Source organism: Hemiscyllium ocellatum, chromosome 6 (genome assembly GCF_020745735.1).
Source record: "Hemiscyllium ocellatum isolate sHemOce1 chromosome 6, sHemOce1.pat.X.cur, whole genome shotgun sequence".
NCBI lineage: Eukaryota > Metazoa > Chordata > Chondrichthyes > Orectolobiformes > Hemiscylliidae > Hemiscyllium > Hemiscyllium ocellatum.
In genome coordinates this window covers 103695392-103715301 of record NC_083406.1, presented here as the reverse complement: position 1 = coordinate 103715301, position 19910 = coordinate 103695392, and the positions used below count along the sequence as shown (strand labels likewise).

General features: G+C 41.5%; 1 protein-coding gene across 7 annotated transcripts in view; it reads right to left on the bottom strand.

Moving 5' to 3' along the window:
- The window catches only part of LOC132816525 (inositol polyphosphate-4-phosphatase type I A), a 213749-nt gene extending 200961 nt beyond the window's left edge, over window positions 1-12788 (bottom strand). For 6 of the 7 annotated variants that reach the window (XM_060826226.1, XM_060826233.1, XM_060826234.1 and 3 more), the window contains exon 1: window positions 12701-12788. The gene's annotated coding sequence lies outside the window, so the exon portion shown is untranslated. The remainder of the gene's footprint in view (window positions 1-12700) is intronic. The other variant, XM_060826230.1, reaches the window with a different exon arrangement.
- Window positions 12789-19910: the final 7122 nt, after the last annotated feature.

Sequence of the window (19910 nt, the reverse complement as noted above, 5' to 3'; positions counted from 1 at the left end):
AAAACACCTAACAGGGTGACCTCACCTTTCCTATTTCTAACCTCAGCCCAAACTACCTCAGATGGCAAGTCCTCTTCCATCGTCCATTCCACTGCTGTGATACTGTCTTTGACAAGTAATGCCACGCCTCCCCCTTTTTTACCCCCATGTCTGATCCTACTAAAACATTTGAATTCTGGAACGTGCAACAGCCATTCTTGTCCCTGTTCTACCCACGTCTCTGTAATGGCCACAACATCGAAGTCCCAGGTACCAACCCACGCTGCAAGTTCACCTACCTTATTCCTTATACTTCTGGCATTGAAGTATACACACTTCAATCCACCTTTCTGGTTACAGGCACCCTCCTTAGAGATCGCTGCATTATTCCTAACCTCCCTACACTCAAGGTCCTGTACCCTAAAGCTACAGTCCTGGTTCCCATGCCCCCGCGGAGTTAGTTTAAACCCTCCCAAAGAGCACTAGCAAACCTCCCCCCAAGGATACTGGTGCCCCTCAGGTTCAGGTGTAGCCCATCCTTTTTATAGAGGTCCCACCTTCCCCAGAAAGGACCCCAGTTGTCCAGAAACCGGAATCCCTCCCTCCTGCACCATCCCTGTAGCCACGCATTTAACTGCTCTCTCTCCCTATTCCTCGACTCTCTATCACGTGGCACAGGTAACAAACCAGAGACTACAACTCTGTTTGTTCTAACTCTGAGCTTCCAACCTAGCTCCCTGAAAGCCTGTCTGACATCCTCACCCTTCTTCCTACCTATATCGTTGGTGCCAACGTGGACCACGATCTGGGGCTGCTCCCCCTCCCCCTTAAGGACCCGGAAAACACGATCAGCGACATCACGTACCCTTGCACCTGGGAGGCAACATACCAAATGTGAGTCCCTGTCGCCCCCACAAAACCGTCTGTCTGTACCCCTCACTATCGAGTCCCCAAGAACTATCGCTCTACCTTTCTCCACCCTTCCCTTCTGAGCAACGGGGCCAGGCTCCGTGCCAGAGGCCTGAACCTCGTTGCTTGCCCCTGAGATCTTAAATCTCAGCAAGAGGGGGAAGGAAGGGAAAAGCATGGAGGAAGTGGTGAGGTTCAGCAATTGAGGCAAGAACAGCTAACAGGGAAGGAGAAATAAAACTCTGGGGCAGGGGTGCACAGTTAGGATCTCAGTTAACTCACAGCTTCACTGAACACAGAGCTAGACTGAACCTTCCCTTTTCATGAAAAAAAATTGTCAAAAAGGTCTGGATCAAAAGATTTCTAGTAATAAGGACAAATAAAAGAATGGATGAGAAAAATCAAAATTTTTAGCATAAGCATTTTTTAAAATCAAGACTGTTTGCATTTCTTGCATGTTTAGTTCACAGACACTTCTTAATTCATTCATTGTGGGCATGGCGGCTGGGTCAGCATGAATTACCCTTCCTGAACTGACTTTGAGAAGGTGGTAGTGAGCTGCAGGATTGAGCACCTTTTTATAAATTTGGTCACATATTTGAGACACCACTCATTTTTAGGATGTATCAAATAATTAAGACATACACAATTTGTGGGCATCAGATAATTAGTGACCTAAACTCCCTCCATTACCAAACATCTCCCAATGCATGTAAGTTTTTTTCAAAACTTCTGAAAGTCTCATTTCTGGAAAGGATTATTGATACTTTCCTGAACCATTAGGCAACGGAGCCATACACACTAATGACATTCTCTTTCTCTTCTCCATTGCCAGCAACCATTCCCCAGCCTCACCCAAAATCATAAAAGGTTAGTGTCATTACTCTAACTAGTACATGCACAAAATTTTCTTCAACTCTTCCAAGTTCAAAAATACACCAAGATACTGTATTCTCCTTCCCATCATCCCCACTGTACTAAAATTAAGATTCTTCATACAGTTACTGTTGGTGTTACTATGCACTGCAAATCAACTTAAACTAAGCTAACTTTATCTTAGCCTGCTGGATCAGATTTCACCAGTTTCCTTATTTCCCCTCCCCCACCTTGTCTCAGTTGATTCCCTCGAACTCAGCACCGCCCTCCTAACCTGCAATCTTCTTCCTGACCTCTCCGCCCCCACCCCACTCCGGCCTATCACCCTCACCTTGACCTCCTTCCACCTATCACATCTCCATCACCCCTCCCGCAAGTCCCTCTTCCCTACCTTTTATCTTAGCCTGCTGGACACACTTTCCTCATTCCTGATGAAGGGCTTATGCCCGAAACGTCGAATTTCCTGTTCCTTGGATGCTGCCTGACCTGCTGCGCTTTTCCAGCAACACATTTTCGGCTCTGATCTCCAGCATCTGCAGACCTCACTTTTTCCTCAAACTAAGCTTACTAGCAACATTAGATATTCACTTACTTTTCTTTTAATAAAAAAGATGCAAAGTCAATTTGTATTTTTTTCTTATCCTATTAATTTTAATTCTCTAAGGGACCAAGGCGACATGAAGCCAGATTCATATCCACAATTCCTCCTTGAAGAAATTACTATTTTCTTCAAACTCACTCAGGTCATATAACAGAAACAGAGAGGGAAGAGAGTTTGCAGCAGATTTTTGAAGTAGGATTGTAATCATTGTAAATGCAATATAAAATGTTGGAAAACATGAAGCATTTTATTTTGGAAGAGAGAACAAAAGAAACAGAGTATCCTTTAAATCGAGAAAAGCAGCAGCAAACTGCAAAGGGATTTGGGGGTACTGGAAACACAAAGCCAGCACACAAGTATAGCAGATAGTCAGAAAGGCAAATGGGATACCAACTTTTATTACAAGGGTTAAGTACAAGAGTAGGGACAGTCTTAGTGGCAACTGTACAAGGTGCTGGTGAGATCACATCTGGAATACGGAGAGCAGTTTGGAGGAAAGATATAATTTCACTGGAGACAGTTCAGAGGAGGTTCAGTAGGAGATTCCTGGTATGAAGAAATTGTCTCATGAAGAGAGATTGAATGGATGAGCCTGTGCTCAGAGTTTAGAAGAATGAGAGGTGATCTTACCATAACAGACAGGATTCTTCAAGGGCTTGACAGGATAAATGCTGAAAGGATGTTTCCCTTATGGGAGAGCCTAAGATCAGAAACCATTGTCTTAGAATAAAAGGGATATCGATGTAAGACTCAGATGAGAATTAATTTCTTCTCTAGGAAGGTTGAGTGTTTCGAATTTCTTGAGAGAGATAGTTGTGGGGGCAGAGTGTATATTTAAGGCTGAGATAGACTGATTCTTAACAAGTAGGAAAAATCAAGAGTTATGGGGGAAAAGCAGGACACTGGATGTTAGGAATGTTGGATCAGCCACGATTCTATTGAATGGCAGAGCAGGCTTGAGGGGCTGAAAGGCCCACTGCCCATTCCATGTCTTATTGCTTCATACATTACTAATTATCCACTCCTTTGGTGAAAAAACATTCAAATTGGCTCCTAACAACTAATTTTTATTAAACACCTTTAAATGTAATCAAATGCCCAATACACCTCATAGGACAATTAGTAATCCAAATGATACCAAGCCAAATAAAGTTATAATAGGTTAGATGATAACATTTTTTATCAAAGATTAAAGTTAGAGAAAAGAAAGTAGGTAGGAAAATGGAGAGGTCAGAGAAAGAAATTCCAGAGCTTAGAGAATACACAATTGAAGGCATAGCCTTCAAGGATGGAGCACTCAAAAATCAGGATGCTCAAGAGGCTAGATTTAAATGAGTTCCAAATATCTGAGAGTCTGGAGGTGGTTCAGTGGGGGGAAAAAGGGTCATGCAAGCATATGGTGATAAAAGTTAAGAATGGTAAAATCAAAGCATTGTTGTCCAGGGTTTAAAGCAATTCACCGAGCACAAGAAAGTTACTTGAATGGAATGGTGTAAGACATGGGCAACAGGGTTTTGGATGGTTTCAAGTTTCCAAGGAGGAGAATGTGGAGACCACAAAGTGGCATATTTGAAAATTTAAACATGGAGTGGCATGCAATGGCCCTAATGATAGTGGTTACAAACATGTCACTTCAGTCTCTGATGGTTAGGCAGGGCAGGGCTGGCAGGCGGAGACAGACAAGCAGTAAATTAGCAGCTATTTCAGAAAACAAATGCTGAAGATCACGGAAGGTTAGACAGCATCCATGGCGAGAGAGCAAGCTAACGTTGAGTCTAAATGATGGTCCATTAGACCGGCGCTGAGGAAGAGTCATCTAGACTCAAAACGTTAGCTTGCTCTCTCTCTCTCTCTCTTCATATGATGCTGTCTGAATCACTGCGATCTCCAGCATCTGTTATTTTCAGTACAGACTCCAGCATCTGTAGTAATTTGTTCCTACCATTTGAAAATCTGGTGGTTGCTATGTGATGAAGAAATTATTCCTCCGAGTAAGGCAGAAGTTGGAATATCCATCGACTAACAGCAAACAATTCTGATGAAAAGGTCATCTTGTTTTTCTTCTTCCACAGAAGCTACCCAGCCTGTTCAATATTTCCAATATTTTATTTTTGTTACAGATTTCCAATTTACAGTAATTTTGTAATCTCAATTAGCATTAGTTCACAATCTGTAAAAATGCTTATTTAAAATGTGTATTTCTAATTATGCTACAAATAGCAGACTCATTCACAAATTTTTCAAACTTTAGAGGTACATGTGGATTACAGTATATGCTGTGATTTCCCCACGAGGCAATTGCCTAGTGGCATAATCACTGGATAACAGTGATATTATTTGCTCATCCTGAGAATGATTTTTTTGAAAATACACAATAGGACATAAATACTTGAAACCATGAAGGAATTTTCACTTTTTCCAACAAAACGTGCATTACAAGTGTACAGAAATGATCTGCTTCCATCCAAAATGCCAATATACATGCACAAACATTTCCAAAGCATTATCCATCCTAGACAAAGCAGCCCACTCATTCGGAAGCACACCCACAAACATTCACTCCCTCCACCACCACTCTGTAGTACTGTGTACCATCTACAGATGCACTGCAGAAATTCCCAAAGATTCCTCAGGCACCACCTTCCAGACCTATGAGCATCACCACCTAGAAGGACAAGAGTTGCAGATGCATGAGAAAACCATTGTTTGCAAGTACCCCTTAAGCTACTCAGCACCCTGACTTTGGAAATATAAATCACCATTCCTGCCCTGTCACCAGATGAAAATCATGGAACTCTCTGCCTGAAAACATTGTAGGACCAAGCAAACTATATTGGTACAACGCAGCAACTACCACTTTCTCAAATGGCAACTAAAACAGGTCGTAAATGCAGGTCCAGCAAATGCAGTGTGTCTTTTTAAAATTGCTTTGCACTGCACTGTGGATTTGTTGTTTGTCCTGCCCGTTTCCTCCAATTTGCTAACATTTGCTGGATATCATTTCTCCAGGTACTAGCAGCCCTTCGTTTCTACCTAAAGTTGCCATTTTCAATGTGCAAGCATACCATGCATTTCCACAGTAGCCTGAAGAACAGTACTTGGGATCAGAATCATTAAGCTATCAAGTTCTTGAAAAAAAGTACTCAGCAAAATTCAGCAGCATGGGAAGACAGAAGGCTGAGATGGAGTACTTTATTGAAAATATGACTTTTGTTTTAGATTGTTATGTAATGAATAGCACTAAAACAAGATCTATATTGTTAACAAGCACAAACACATTCCAGCTGCATGAAATGTAGCACATTATGTTGAACATAATACAAGTTGATACAATACATAAATAACCACAAATAAAACTTTGGCCATTCACTTTATATATTTTCATCTTGCAACAAATTTCAAAACTTTCTCAACACAAAATAGCACTTCACAACTGTGAATTTATTAATTTTACTTGCTGGAGGTGTCAGTGTGGGAGTACTTTAAGACCATAAGACATAGGAGTGGAAGTAAGGCCATTTGGCCCAGTGAGTCCACTCCGCCATTCAATCATGGCTAATTGGAGCCAACGACCATAATTCTATTAGATTTAAAAAATGATGGAAAAGGATAGACCAGATCTAAAAGTTGAAGTTCTAAATTGGAGAAAGGCCAATTTTGATGGTATTAGGCAAGAACTTTCAAAAGCTGATTGGGGGCAGATGTTCGCAAGTAAAGGGATGGCTGGAAAATGGGAAGCCTTCAAAAATGAGATAACGAGAATCCAGAGAAAGTATATTCCTGTTAGGGTGAAAGGGAAGGCTGGTAGGTATAGGGAATGCTGGATGACTAAAGAAATTAAGGGTTTGGTTAAGAAAAAGGAGGAAGCATATGTCAGGTATAGACAGGATAGATCGAGTGAATCCTTAGAAGAATAAAAAGGAAGGAGGAGTATACTTAAGAGGGAAATCAGGAGGGCAAAAGGGGACACGAGATAGCTTTGGCAAATCGAATTAAGAAGAATCCAAAGGATTTTAAGGAAAAAAGGGTAACTAGGGAGAGAATAGAGCCTCTCAAACATCAGCAAGGTGGCCTTTGTGTGGAGCCGCAGAAAATGGGGGAAGATATTAAATGAATACTTTGCATCAGTATTTACTGTGGAAAATGATATGGAAGATATAGACTGCAGGGAATAGATGTTGACAGCTTGCAGAATGTCTATATTACAGAGGAGGAAGTGCTGGATGTCTTTGAAATGGGTAAAGGTGGATAAATCCCTAGGACCTGATCAGATGTACCTGAGAACTCTGTGGGTTTGAGCTGTAGGGAGAGGCTGCATAGGCTGGGCTGTTTTTCCTGGAGCGTCAGAGGCTGAGGGGTGATCTTATAGAGGTTTACAAAATTATGAGGGGCATGGATAGGATAAATAGGCCAAGGAGTCCAGAACTAGAGGGCATAGGTTTAGGGTGAGAGGGGAAAGATATAAAAGAGACCTACAGGCAACTTTTTCACACAGAGGGTGGTAAGTGTGTGGAATGAGCTGTCAGAGAAAGTGGTGGAAGCTGGTACAATTGCAACATTTAAGACTCATTCGGATGGGTATATGAATAGGAAGGGTATGGAGGGATATGGGCTGAAAATGTGTTGCTGGAAAAGTGCAGATCAGGCAGCATCCAAGGAAAAGGAGATTCGATGTTGCAGGCATAAGCCCTTCATCAGGAATGATTCCTGATGAAGGGCTTATGCCCGAAACGTTGAATCTCCTTTTTCTTGGATGCTGCCTGACCTGCTGTGCTTTTCCAGCAACACATTTTCAGCTCTGATCTCTAGCATCTGCAGACCTCACTTTCTCCTTGGAGGGATATGGGCCAGGTGCTAGCAGGTGGGACTATTGGAGCCTCGTGTGAAGCACTGCTTTGATGTTTCTTCCAGTATTTATAGTGGTTTGTTCTTGCCGCTTCCGGGTGTCAGTTTCAGCTGTAGTAGTTTGTATGTGGGGTCCAGGTCGATGTGTCTGTTGATGGATGTTCTTGCCGCTTCCGGGTGTCAGTTTCAGCTGTAGTGGTTTGTATATGGGGTCCAGGTCCATGTGTCTGTTAATGGAGTTTGTGGATGAATGCCATGCCTCTAGGAATTTCCTGGCTGTTCTCTGTCTGGCTTGTTCTATGATGGTAGTGTTTTCCCAGTCAAATTCATGTTCCTGGTTGTCCGAGTGTATGGCTACTAGGGATAGCTGGTCGTGTTGTTTTGTGGCTAGCTGATGTTCATGGATGCAGATTGTTAGCTGTCTTCCTGTGTTTGTCCTATATAGTGTTTTGTGCAGTCCTTGCATGGTATTTTGTAAACTACGTTAGTTTGGCTCGTGCTGGCTATTGGGTCCTTTGTTCTAGTGAGTTGTTGTCCGAGTGTGGAAATTGGCTTGTGTGCTGTTATGAGTCCTAAGGGTCGCAGTTGTCTGGCTGTCAGTTCTGAGACGCTCCTGACGTATGGTAGTGTGGCTAGTCCTTTTGGTTGTGGCATGTCCTCGTTCCATGGTCTATCTCTTAGGCATCTGGTGATAAAGTTGCGTGGGTATCCGTTTTTGGCGAATACCTTGTATAGGTGTTCCTCTTCCTCTTTTCGCAGTTCTGGTGTACTGCAGTGTGTTGTGGCTCTTTTGAATAGTGTCCTGATGCAGCTTCGTTTGCGTGTGTTGGGGTGGTTACTTTCATAGTTTAGGACTTGGTCTGTGTGTGTTGGTTTCCTGTGTACCCTTGTGGTGAATTCTCCGTTGGGTGTTCTCTCTACTAACACGTCTAGGAATGGGAGTTGGCTATCCTTTTCCTCTTCTCTCGTGAATTGTATTCTTGTGAGTGTGGCGTTGATGATTCGGTGTGTTTTTTCTATCATAGGACAAGCCAGACAGAACAGCCAGGGAATTCCTAGAGGCATGGCATTCATCCACAAACTCCATTAACAGACACATGGACCTGGACCCCATATACAAACCACTACAGCTGAAACTGACACCCGGAAGCGGCAAGAACAAACCACTATAAATACCGGAAGAAACATCAAAGCAGCGCTTCACAGGAGGCTCCAATAGCACTGATGATGTTCCCTAGCCAGGGAACAAAACGTTTGCAGCAAAAACTTCCAGCTCGGCGAACAGAACCACAACAACGGATACCAGAGCTACAAATCTTCAATCAGACTTTAAAGGTGGGACTAGGTTGGGTTGGGATATCTGGTCAGCATGGACACGTTGCACCGATGGGTCTGTTTCCGTGCAGTATATCTCTATGACTCTATCACTTCAAATGAAAATACCAGCTGCAAAACTAGAACAGAATTTCATCACAAATTGAAAATTAAACCCAACTTTAAATGAAGTCTCCTCCAATGTACAACATAACACTAATCCTCTGAATGAGGTCCCTCATACAGCAGTATTATAGACATGGAAATGATGAATACATTAAAACAAAATAATAATTTGTTGCTTTATTCACTAAGGGAAATAAAAATGAAATGAAGCAACATCCTCCAGAGATTTTAGGAGACAAATGTTCCAAAGGGTAAGAAAAGAATAAAGATCTGGAAGCAAGACTTCTTTACTTCCTCCCATTCTGGGAACAGCATACATCAATTTGGGAAAGAGAAATTAAAATATTAACTTAGTGCATGGGTGGGCAGGCACTATCACTTCCTCCCCTTCAGTTCAAAACATCCTGTAAAAGAAAGTACCTTCATAGATAGCAACAGGAACCGTTATTAAAAAGAAGCAATATAGCATAGTAAGTAGAGGAAATAAGAATTGGAGAATGACCTAAAATGAAGACCAATTCTTTTACACATTTTAATACAGTACACCTGTTTATACTTAATTTCTTTTTAGGAGTCTTGTTGGAATACAAATCTTACATTTAAAAAAAAGTGGAACTCATGCCGATAGAGTGAAAACGTGAAATTAACGTTAGCACTATTTTCTGAGATCTTAAATCAGAAACATGTCCATTGTGTTTTGTATTTAATAATATTATCTCTAGAGAAATATAAAATATTAGATTGCAAACCTGACAAAGAGGGTTACACACTAATAGAAAGCTGATTTAACACAAACTGCAATCAAAGCTCAAGTATTTAACTGTACCAGTCACATTATAATAATCTATTATTGCTTTTACATATAGCTTTATTAATAGTTTCTAATGCAAAGAACAATATAGTCACACAAGCGTGACATTTTTGACAGGTGGCAACATTCACACAACTAATTATAATTGGAAAAAGTCCCATATTCAGTATGCAAATTAAACAAGTTAACCTATTCTCATTGTGAGCAATGTCTTAGACTGGTACTTCAAGTGAAAGACAGTAAATACAGCTTTATATTAAAAACAATCTGATAATTCAACATATAAACTATTATCGATATTAATACCAATTACTTTTTAAAACAAACTTAACACTGGGACTAGGAGAAACTACCACCCCCAAACAGCAACCAAAAACTTTCCATTCCCATTATACAATGTAGCAAATAACTTTCACCCACTAACATGGTACATGCAATTGAATTCAAATGAATTCAACTGCACATTTGACAATGTATATTTGCTAATTACTAATCCAGTTTGAGTTATGATAAGTGGTGAATTCCCACCAACATTCTTCCCTTACTCACCAAACAATAGCCAAAAAAAAATTAAATAATACAAGAAAATCAGTAAATGTAGTCATTGCTCAAGACAAAATAAACAAATCTGGTAATGCCAATTTCTTGATGACTAAAGATTTCTTAAATAAAAAACTTTGGCTAGTTACTAACTAAAAATAGTTTTCAAACGTTGTTTTGATTTCATTGTCAAATTAATTCTTTAGTCAACATCCATCAACACCTTCTATTTCATAGAGTCAGAGATACACAGCACAGAAACAGATCCTTCAGTCCAACTCATCCATGCCAACCAGATATTTAAATTAATCTAGCCCCATTTGGCCTATATCCCTCAAACTCCATCCTATTCATACAACCATCTAGATGACTTAAATGTTGTAATCACACCAGCCGCCACCACTTCCTCTGGCAGCTCATTCCATAAATACACCACCCTCTGCATGAAAAGGTTGTCCCTCAGGTGCTTTTATATCTTTTCCCTCTCACCTTAAATCTATGCCCTCTAGTTTTGGACTCCTACGTCCCCAGAGAAAAGACCTGTCTACTTACTCTATCCACGCACTTTAATTTTTAAAATCTCTACAAGGTCACCTCTCAGCCTCTGACACTCCAGGGAAAATAGGCCCAACCTATCCAGCCTCTCCTTGTAGCTCAAAGCCTCCAATCATGATAACATTCTTGTAAATCTTTTCTGAACCCTTTCAAGTTTCATAATATCCATACTATAGGAGGGAGGCTAGAACTGCACACATAACTCCAAAGTGGCCAAACCAATGCCTTGTACAGCCATAACGTGACCCCCCAACTCCTATACTCAATGCACTGACCAATAAAGGAAAGCATATCAAACACCTTCATTATCTTACCTACCTGTGACTCCACCTTTAAAGAACTATGAACCTGCAACACCAAGGTCATTGTTCAGCAACATTCCCCAGGATCTTATCATTAAGTGTATAAGCTCTGCCTTGATTTGCCTTTCCAAATTGTAGTACCTCATATTTATCTAAAATTAAACTCCATCTGCCACTCCTCAGCCCAATGGCCCATCTGATCAAGATCCCGTTTTACTGAGGCAACCTTCCACTCCGTTCACTGTATCTCCAATTTTAGTGTCATCTGAAAACACAGTAACCGTATCTCCTATGTTCACATCCATTGTATAAGTGACAAAAAACAGTTGACCCAGCACCGATCCTTGTGACACACCTCAGGCCTACAGTCTGAAAAGCAACTGTCCACCAACATCTTATACCTTCAAGCCAGTTCTGTATCCAGATAGCTAGTTCTCCCTAAATCTCGTGTGATCTAACCTTGCAATCATGAGGAATCTTGTTGAATGCCTGACTAAAGTTCAAATAGTCTGCCCTCATCAATCCTCCTCTTTGTTACTTCTTCACAAAATATTTCTGAAGCTTTTAACATAAAACTCCCAAGATGCTTCACAGGAAGATCATAAACAAAACAAACATCAAGCCTCATAAGATATTGGATCAGATGACTGGATAGTAGTTTTGAGGAACATCTTAAAGAAAGAATACCAGTTACAGGGGCATAAAAGGTAAATCTAGAACTTAGGCCTGAAGTCTTTCAAGGCATGATCACTCATTGCTTTTACAGCTACACTCACCAAAGCAATTTGCAACATCAAGTCAAGGGGAAAATGAACATTTACAGAGCATGATGGTGTTGTTTGCTTGGCAAATGCATTGCCATGAAGAATGTACTAATAATGATTGATATTTAAATGCTAGAACACACACCACACTATTTCAACTCATTTGTTAGTTTACTTCTCAGGATAATGCCACAATCAGAGTCAAGGTGACTGGTTTAAAATTTAAACAAAGCTGACCAGTTAACTGGTATTTTCACCATGACAACACCTCTACCAATGAGTCCACTTGCCAATCAGCACTTGCTTCTCGTGCAATATTGCATGTTGGTTTCTCCTTGTGCTGGAATTCTCATAAATTGCCCTAATGATTGCAAGAGTGCTGATATCACTTAATGAGAAGCTCACTCAGAGAACCAGTACAAACAAGATGAGCTGAAAGGCTGTTTCTGCATTTCTCTCATTTTATAAACCAACGTTTATGTATTCAATTTATGTTAGTGAAAGCTTATTTGCTTCATTCATGTCCTACACTGCAACAGTGTTGACACTTGCAAAGTTACTTAATTGGTTGTGAAGCACTTTGGGATGGTGAGGTTTAAAAAAAAAGGGCTCTATATAAATGAAAGTCCTTCTGTACAGTAGAAAGGTGCCTGCTGCACGTAAGGACGCAGACTGCTTCAATCGAGACAGAGGAAGAGAATTAATTAGGAGATATGTAGCATAAGTGTGGAAATAGAAATGAGTGGTCTCAGCTGGTTTTAAATTAACAGCAAGTGAACACCGCCTCCCTCAACCTCTTCCAAATAAAAAGACGAGAATCCGTTTCTGCGCTGTTCATGAACTGCAACTCATGATTGCACCACTTTTGCAACAAATGGTTCTGCTGCTCCAGTTGACAGGTTCCCTCCCATCAGCAGAGGCCTAATGCTTTCCTCCTGCGGCTAGCAACTGAGCGGGTGGAGGGTGAAGGAGCTCATCCCTTCATCAAACGGATTCTCCATCGGGACCAGTATTCTCCGAGCCCGTTCCCATCAAAGTAAACGCGAATTCTAATCCTTGCCATAACATCACCTCTTACCTGGGGCTGTCTTCTCTTCCCTCCCTCCTCCCTGCCCCTTCACGCCGGCGACAAACATAGACCAGTACCAGCGGCGGATGCAGTAACCATCCCGCTCAACGCCCACCGACTCCACTCAATGCGCACGCGCCTCGCTGGCCCGCGGAAAAGGGTCGTGGGAGTTGTAGTCACGCTCTTTATACTTCGATTGGGCCCAGCCTATATTAGACTACAACTCCCAGACGTCACCGCGTCCTTCCCTCAAAGTAGCCTTTTACGCTGTGGGGCAAATGATGGGATACAGCAACATTATCCATCATTCCAAGTCAGTCAATTAAATTTTTCAATCGCTGATCCAATTTCAGACAATAATAACCACTATACTGTATTGCAGACAAAACGAATTATCTCATTAAGAAAGTTTTCAGGTAGCATCATTCTCCAATCAATAGCAAGCTCTATTAAATAGATACCTCCATGTTTCTTCCATTAATTCATTTTGATAACATTTAATGCATACAAATTTAACAGGAATGATTAATGGGCAATATCTGTAATTGTGTTAAAGAGTCAAAAATTATATTGAAAGAGAATGATTCTTAGTAGGATCAATATGCACTACGCCTTGCTGATATAGGGCACCATAAAGCTAGTAATACGAGTTATCAGTGCTGCCATAAACACACTATAACATGGCACAGGAAGACATGATCAAATTGTAAGATATTTTCGTTAGATTATACCTTGATATTTGTATCTTTGGATTAAATGATGGGTTTGGAGAATGGCACATAAATTTAAACCAGTACAGAATGGGGTTCAGGCCTCTGGCACGGAGCCTATCCCCGTTGCTCAGAAGGGAAGGGTGGAGAAGAGCAGAGCAATAGTTATTGGAGACTTGATAGTCGGGGCACAGATAGGCGGTTTTGTGGGGGCGAGAGAGACTCACGTTTGGTATGTTGCCTCCCAGGTGCAAGGGTACGTGATGTCTCTGATCGTGTTTTCCGGGTCCTTAAGGAGGAGGGGGAGCAGCCCGAAGTCATGGTCCACATTGGCACCAACGACATAGGTAGGAAGAGGGATGAGGATGTTAGGCAGGCTTTCAGGGAGCTAGGTTGGAAGCTCAGAGTTAGAACAAGCAGAGTTGTTGTCTCTGGTTTGTTACCCGTGCCACGTGATAGAGAGTCAAGAAATAGGGAGAGAGATCAGTTAAATGCGTGGCTACAGGGATGGTGCAGGAGGGAGGGATTCCAGTTTCTGGATAACTGGGGTTCTTTCTGGGGAAGGTGGGACCTCTATAAACAGGATGGTCTACACCGGAACCTGAGGGGCACCAGTATCCTTGGGGGGAGGTTTGCTAGTGCTCTTTTGGGGGGTTTAAACTAACTCTGCAGGGGCATGGGAACCTAGACTGTAGTTTTAAGGTGCAGGACCTTAAAGGGAGGTTAGGAACCAGACATCAATCTCGAAGGAGGGTGCCTGTAAACAGGAAGGTGACTTGAAGTGTGTATACTTCAATGCGAGAAGTATACGAAATAAGGTAGGTGAACTTGCAGCGTGGGTTGGTACCTGGGACTTCGATGTTGTGGCCATTACAGAGACATGGGTAGAACAGGGACAAGATTGGTTGTTGCAGGTTCCAGGGTTTAAATGTTTTAGTAGGGTCAGAGGTGGTGGTAAAAGAGGGGGAGGTGTGGCATTGCTTGTCAAAGATAGTATTACAGCAGTGGAAAGGACGATGGATGAAGACTCGCCATCTGAGGTAGTTTGGGCTGAGCTTAGAAATAGGAAAGGTGAGGTCACCCTGTTAGGAGTTTTTTACAGGCCTCCTAATAGTCCTAGAGACTTAGAAGAAAAGATTGCGAGGATGATTCAGGAGAAGGGTAAAAGTAATAGGGTGGTTGTTATGGGGGACTTTAACTTTCCAGATATTGACTGGGAAAGCTATAGCTCGAGTACGTTAGATGGAACGGTGTTTGTCCAATGTGTGCAGGAGGGTTTCCTGACACAATATGTAGACAAGCCAACAAGAGGTGAGGCCATACTGGATTTGGTTCTGGGTAACGAACCAGGCCAGGTGTTAGAATTGGAGGTAGGTGAGCACTTTGGGGACAGTGACCACAATTTGGTGACTTTTACTCTAGTGATGGAGAGGGATAAGTGTGCACTACAGGGCAAGAGTTATAGCTGGGGGCAGGGAAATTATGATGCGGTGAGGCATGACTTAGGATGCGTGGATTGGAAAAGTAGGCTTCAAGGGAAGGGTGCAATCGATATGTGGAGCTTGTTCAAGGAGCAACTACTGAGTGTCCTTGATAAGTATGTACCTGTCAGGCAGGGAGGAAAGAGTCGTGTGAGGGAGCCATGGTTTAATAAGGAATTGGAATCCCTTGTTAAAGGGAAGAGGGCGGCCTATGTAAAGATGAGGCGTGAAGGTTCAATTGGGGCGATTGAGAGTTATAAGGTAGCCAGGAAGGATCTAAAGAGAGAGCTAAGAGCAGCAAGGAGGGGACATGAAAAGTCCTTGGTTGGTAGGATTAGGGAAAACCCAAAAGCTTTCTATAGGTATGTCAGGAATAAAAGGATGACGAGGGTAGGAATAGGTCCATTCAAGGATAGTAGTGGGAAATTGCGTGTGGAGGCTGAAGAAATTGGGGAGACACTGAATGAATACTTTTCATCAGTATTCACTCAGGAACAGGACATTGTTGCCGATGTGAATATTGAGTCACAATTAATTAGAATGGATGGCTTTGAGATATGTAGGGAAGAGGTGTTGGAAATTCTGGAAAGGGTGAATGTAGATAAGTCCCCTGGGCCTGATGGCATTTATCCTAGGATTCTTTGGGAAGCAAGGGAGGAGATTGCAGAGCTATTGGCCTTGATTTTTATGTCCTTGTTGTCTACAGGAATAGTGCCAGAAGACTGGAGGATAGCAAATGTGGTTCCCTTGTTCAAGAAGGGGAGTGGGGATAACCATAGTAACTATAGACCGGTGAGTCTTACCTCTGTTGTGGGCAAAGTCTTAGAGAGAATTGTAAGGGATAGGATTTATGAACATCTGGATAGGAGTAATGCGATCAAGGATAGTCAGCATGGTTTTGTGAAGGGCAAGTCGTGCCTCACAAACCTTATTGAATTCTTTGAGAAGGTGACTAAGGAGGTGGATGAGGGTAAAGCGGTTGATGTGGTGTATTTGGATTTTAGTAAGGCATTTGATAAGGTTCCCCATGGTAGGCTACTGCAAAAAATACGGAGGTATGGCATTGAGGGGGAGTTGGATGTTTGGATTAGGAATTGGCTGGCTGGAAGAAGACAGAGGGTAGTAGTTGATGGTAAAGGTTCATCTTGGAGTGCAGTTACCAGCAGTGTTCCGCAAGGATCTGTTTTGGGACCATTGCTGTTTGTCATTTTTATAAATGACCTGGAGGAGGGGCTAGAAGGTTGGGTGAGCAAGTTTGCAGATGATACGAAAGTCGCTGGAGTTTTTGACAGTGAGGAAGGATGTGGCAGGTTACAGCGGGATATAGATAAGCTGCAGAGCTGGGCAGAAAGGTGGCAAATGGAGTTCACTGTAGCTGAGTGTGAAGTGATTCACTTTGGTAAGAGTAACAAGAAGATGAAGTACTGGGCTAATGGTCGGATACTTGGTAGTGTGGATGAGCAGAGGGATCATGGTGTCCATATACACAGATCTCTGAAAGTTGCCACCCAGGTAAATAGTGCTGTGAAGAAGGCATATGGCGTACTAGCTTTTATTGGTAGAGGAATTGAGTTCCGGAGTCCTGAGGTCATGTTGCAGTTGTATATGATACTGGTGCGGCCGCATCTAGAGTATTGTGTGCAGTTTTGGTCGCCATACTATAGGAAGGATGTGGAGGCACTGGAACAGGTGCAGAGGAGGTTTACCAGGATGTTGCCTAGTATGGTAGGAAGATCATATGAGGAAAGGCTGAGGCACTTGGGGCTGTTTTCATTGGAGAAAAGAAGGTTTAGGGGTGACTTGATCGAGGTGTACAAGATGATTAGGGGTTTAGATAGGGTTGACCATGAGAACCTTTTTCCACGTATGGAGTCAGATATTATGAGGGGGCATAGCTTTAAAGTAAGGGGTGGTAGGTATAGGACAGATGTTAGAGGTAGATTCTTTACTCAGCGAGTCGTGAGTTCATGGAATGCCCTGCCAGTAGCAGTGGTGGACTCTCCCTCTTTATGGGCATTTAAACGGGCATTGGATAGGCATATGGAGGTTATTGGGCTAGTGTAGGTTAGGTGGGCTTGGATTGGCGCAACATCGAGGGCCGAAGGGCCTGTACTGCGCTGTATTTTTCTATGTTCTATGTTCTATGTAGAATAACTTTGAAACTTCTTCATGGAGAAACTTGAATTTGGTTTCTAGATAAACAAAACTCAAGAATAATGTAATAATGGCTGGAGGCAGAATGTTGTTTGGCTGTTTTGGAAGGTGGATCAAGATGATTTAGAAAACCTCCATGTCCATAAGAATCTTTCAAAAATAATATTCCCTCACAGAGGAATATATTGTAGTTTCAACTCTTGTCACATGAATTAGTAAAAACCCATACAATTTGTTATATGTCAAGTAGTTTGAATTAAATATAAATAAAACCTTAAAAGATTATCATTATTTTTCCCTTTAGTAACTACATTCACTCATGTATTTCGTTTCATCATGTATTCAGTCACTGTGTAACATTTCCTGACAAGCTGTATAATTTTGTAAACGATCAGAGCCCTTGTTGGATATTACTGGCAGCTTCCAAATTCTTCTTAAAAGAAATTTCAATTTTTAGCCAGACTGACACTCTCTTTGACAATACTAATGCTCCATTCAAAAGCACATTATTAAAATGACAAAAGTACCATTCATTAAATTCTTAAATTTGATGAACTGTGCTATTAATTACACAATTTAATAATTAAATGATCTGCCAAAGCCCACAATTGTTGATTTTCTGGTCTCCCTTTATAGAAGATTCCATCCCAATTCATTTTCACGTTTTTTTAATGTGAAATGCTAAATAGCATTGCCCTGTTTCTTTGCCTGACAGATTGGAAGGTCAAGCATACAAAATGTCTATGTTGGTGATTATGAAAGGTGGCTAAAATGAATGCAAGTGGAAAATCTTTTTTCAGTACTTTTTTCAGCTACAGTACTGGGTAATCAATAACTTCTTCCACCTCCTGCACCCTGCATTATTCAGTTTATAACAGGATTCTTCTAGCTAACAATGACCTAAAAAAATCACTCTGGTGTGCAAAGCTGAAGCAAAATGTTTCATTGTTTTAGATGGAGCAGAGCTAATTAGACCCTGCTGAAATCAAATGGATATTTATTTCTTTAGACCCAAATTAATTTAATCCTCATTAATTTTCAGTAATCTAGGGCACAGTTGAATTAAATTTCTGATACACATTGAAATGAGAGCAAGATCCCAATGTTTGAAACAGAGAAGGAAATAATTCAAATGATAGAAGGAATAATGTGAAATATAATTTTTTAGAATGGAAAGATAAGTCAGAGGATAAAAAAGAAAGAGCCAGTGGGATTGGATTGTGTCAGACCTACAAGTCTAAATATTCAACATTCAAGTCTACAATGTCATTTCTTGAAGCCCTGTGGATTACAGAATGTTTCAAGGCTTTGAGACTTCATTGTTCTATCTAGCACTTAATCAATCCAATCAGTGGTCTCACATTTTCTCATTACCATATTTGAATTGATTCTTTTAAGAATAATAAAACGAGAATTAAAAGGCTCATGGGATGAAATAAAATAATTTGATCAAATGAATCTGCTCCTTCTCAGGGAATATCAATGTACAAAACACACCTTAATGTGCTGAGTAAGATGGATATCCAATGGTAAACATCAGTGATCTAGCTCAGTGAATTTCTGCTGGACATCAGGAATTTTTAAAAAATGATTCCCAGAAAACTGCCTAACCCCCTTTTGTTTGGTCACCTGGATATACGATACACCTTTGGGCCCAATTTCCATTCACGGATGTGGAAATGCAGAGAAAAGACATTCCACAGCTCCACAAATTCAAAACTTCACCCAAGCAGATGGATCTTAGCTCTGGAGAGATAGAGTTCCTTGGAAGATGGGATTGATGACCTTGGAACAAGAGCTAAGACTGTACATAGACGCAGGCTGGGTGGAAGGCATGCCTGTATGATCAGGAACTGAATAAGAGAGTAAAACAAAATGATTGAAACCAAAGACAGCTCTCCACCTTCTGGTATCTCCTCTCTCTGACATACACTGCCAGTTCCTCATTCATTCTCATCATGTCACTAGTGATCTGCATCCACCCAATCCCAATCCTTATAAACTACATACCATCCTGTGCTCCTATATACACCCAATGTTCCCCTGTACTCCCAAGCCACCCTAAGCCATTGTACCAACCTCTATTGTTTCTCCATAACAAACAATTCCCCCATATAGCCCCACGCAAACTTAGTGCTAGCACGTCAACACATAAGCCCACCATCATTCTTTGCAGTCCCGTATCCATGTCAACTCACCTAATATTCACCATGGTCAAACTTCAGGAGGGTGTTATTGGCAGTCATCACCTCTAAGGCCTCCACAATGAGAAGGTCAAGGAGTGTCGGCATTGTTAAGGTATTACATTAGCTTTAGGGACAGGGAGGATAATTCGAGGTGCAGTTCAATGTGCTGGGTCTCCAAATGGGAGGTGATTAGTGAAAACGGATTGTCAGGTAGAACGAGGTAAAAGATGATTTGGAGGCTCTGGAGGGATACCCATGACCACGTGGAGCTTGGCCCTGCCATTACTTGCCATTTTCTAGAGTGAAATGCAATTAGAAAATGGCTGGGACACAGCTCAGGGTGATGGAGACAGCATTACTGATGGACGTGAGTGCAGGATCCACATTCTAGGACACTAGGATATCGAAGAAGCAAATACATAGAGAGGTTTAGAAAATAATGAGGGGTATAGATAGGGTTAATGGTAGTTGTCTTTTTCCTAGGATGTGGAGACTTCAAGAATAGAGGGAACATTTTAAAGGTGAGAAGAGAGAGATTTGAAAAAAAAGACATGAGGGCAAATCTTTTAGAAAGAATGAATGAATTTCATGAGGAAATGATGAATGTGGGTACAATTACAACTTTTAAAAGACATTTGGATAAGTACATGAGTAGGAAAGGTTTCGAGTGATATGGCCAGGAGCAGGC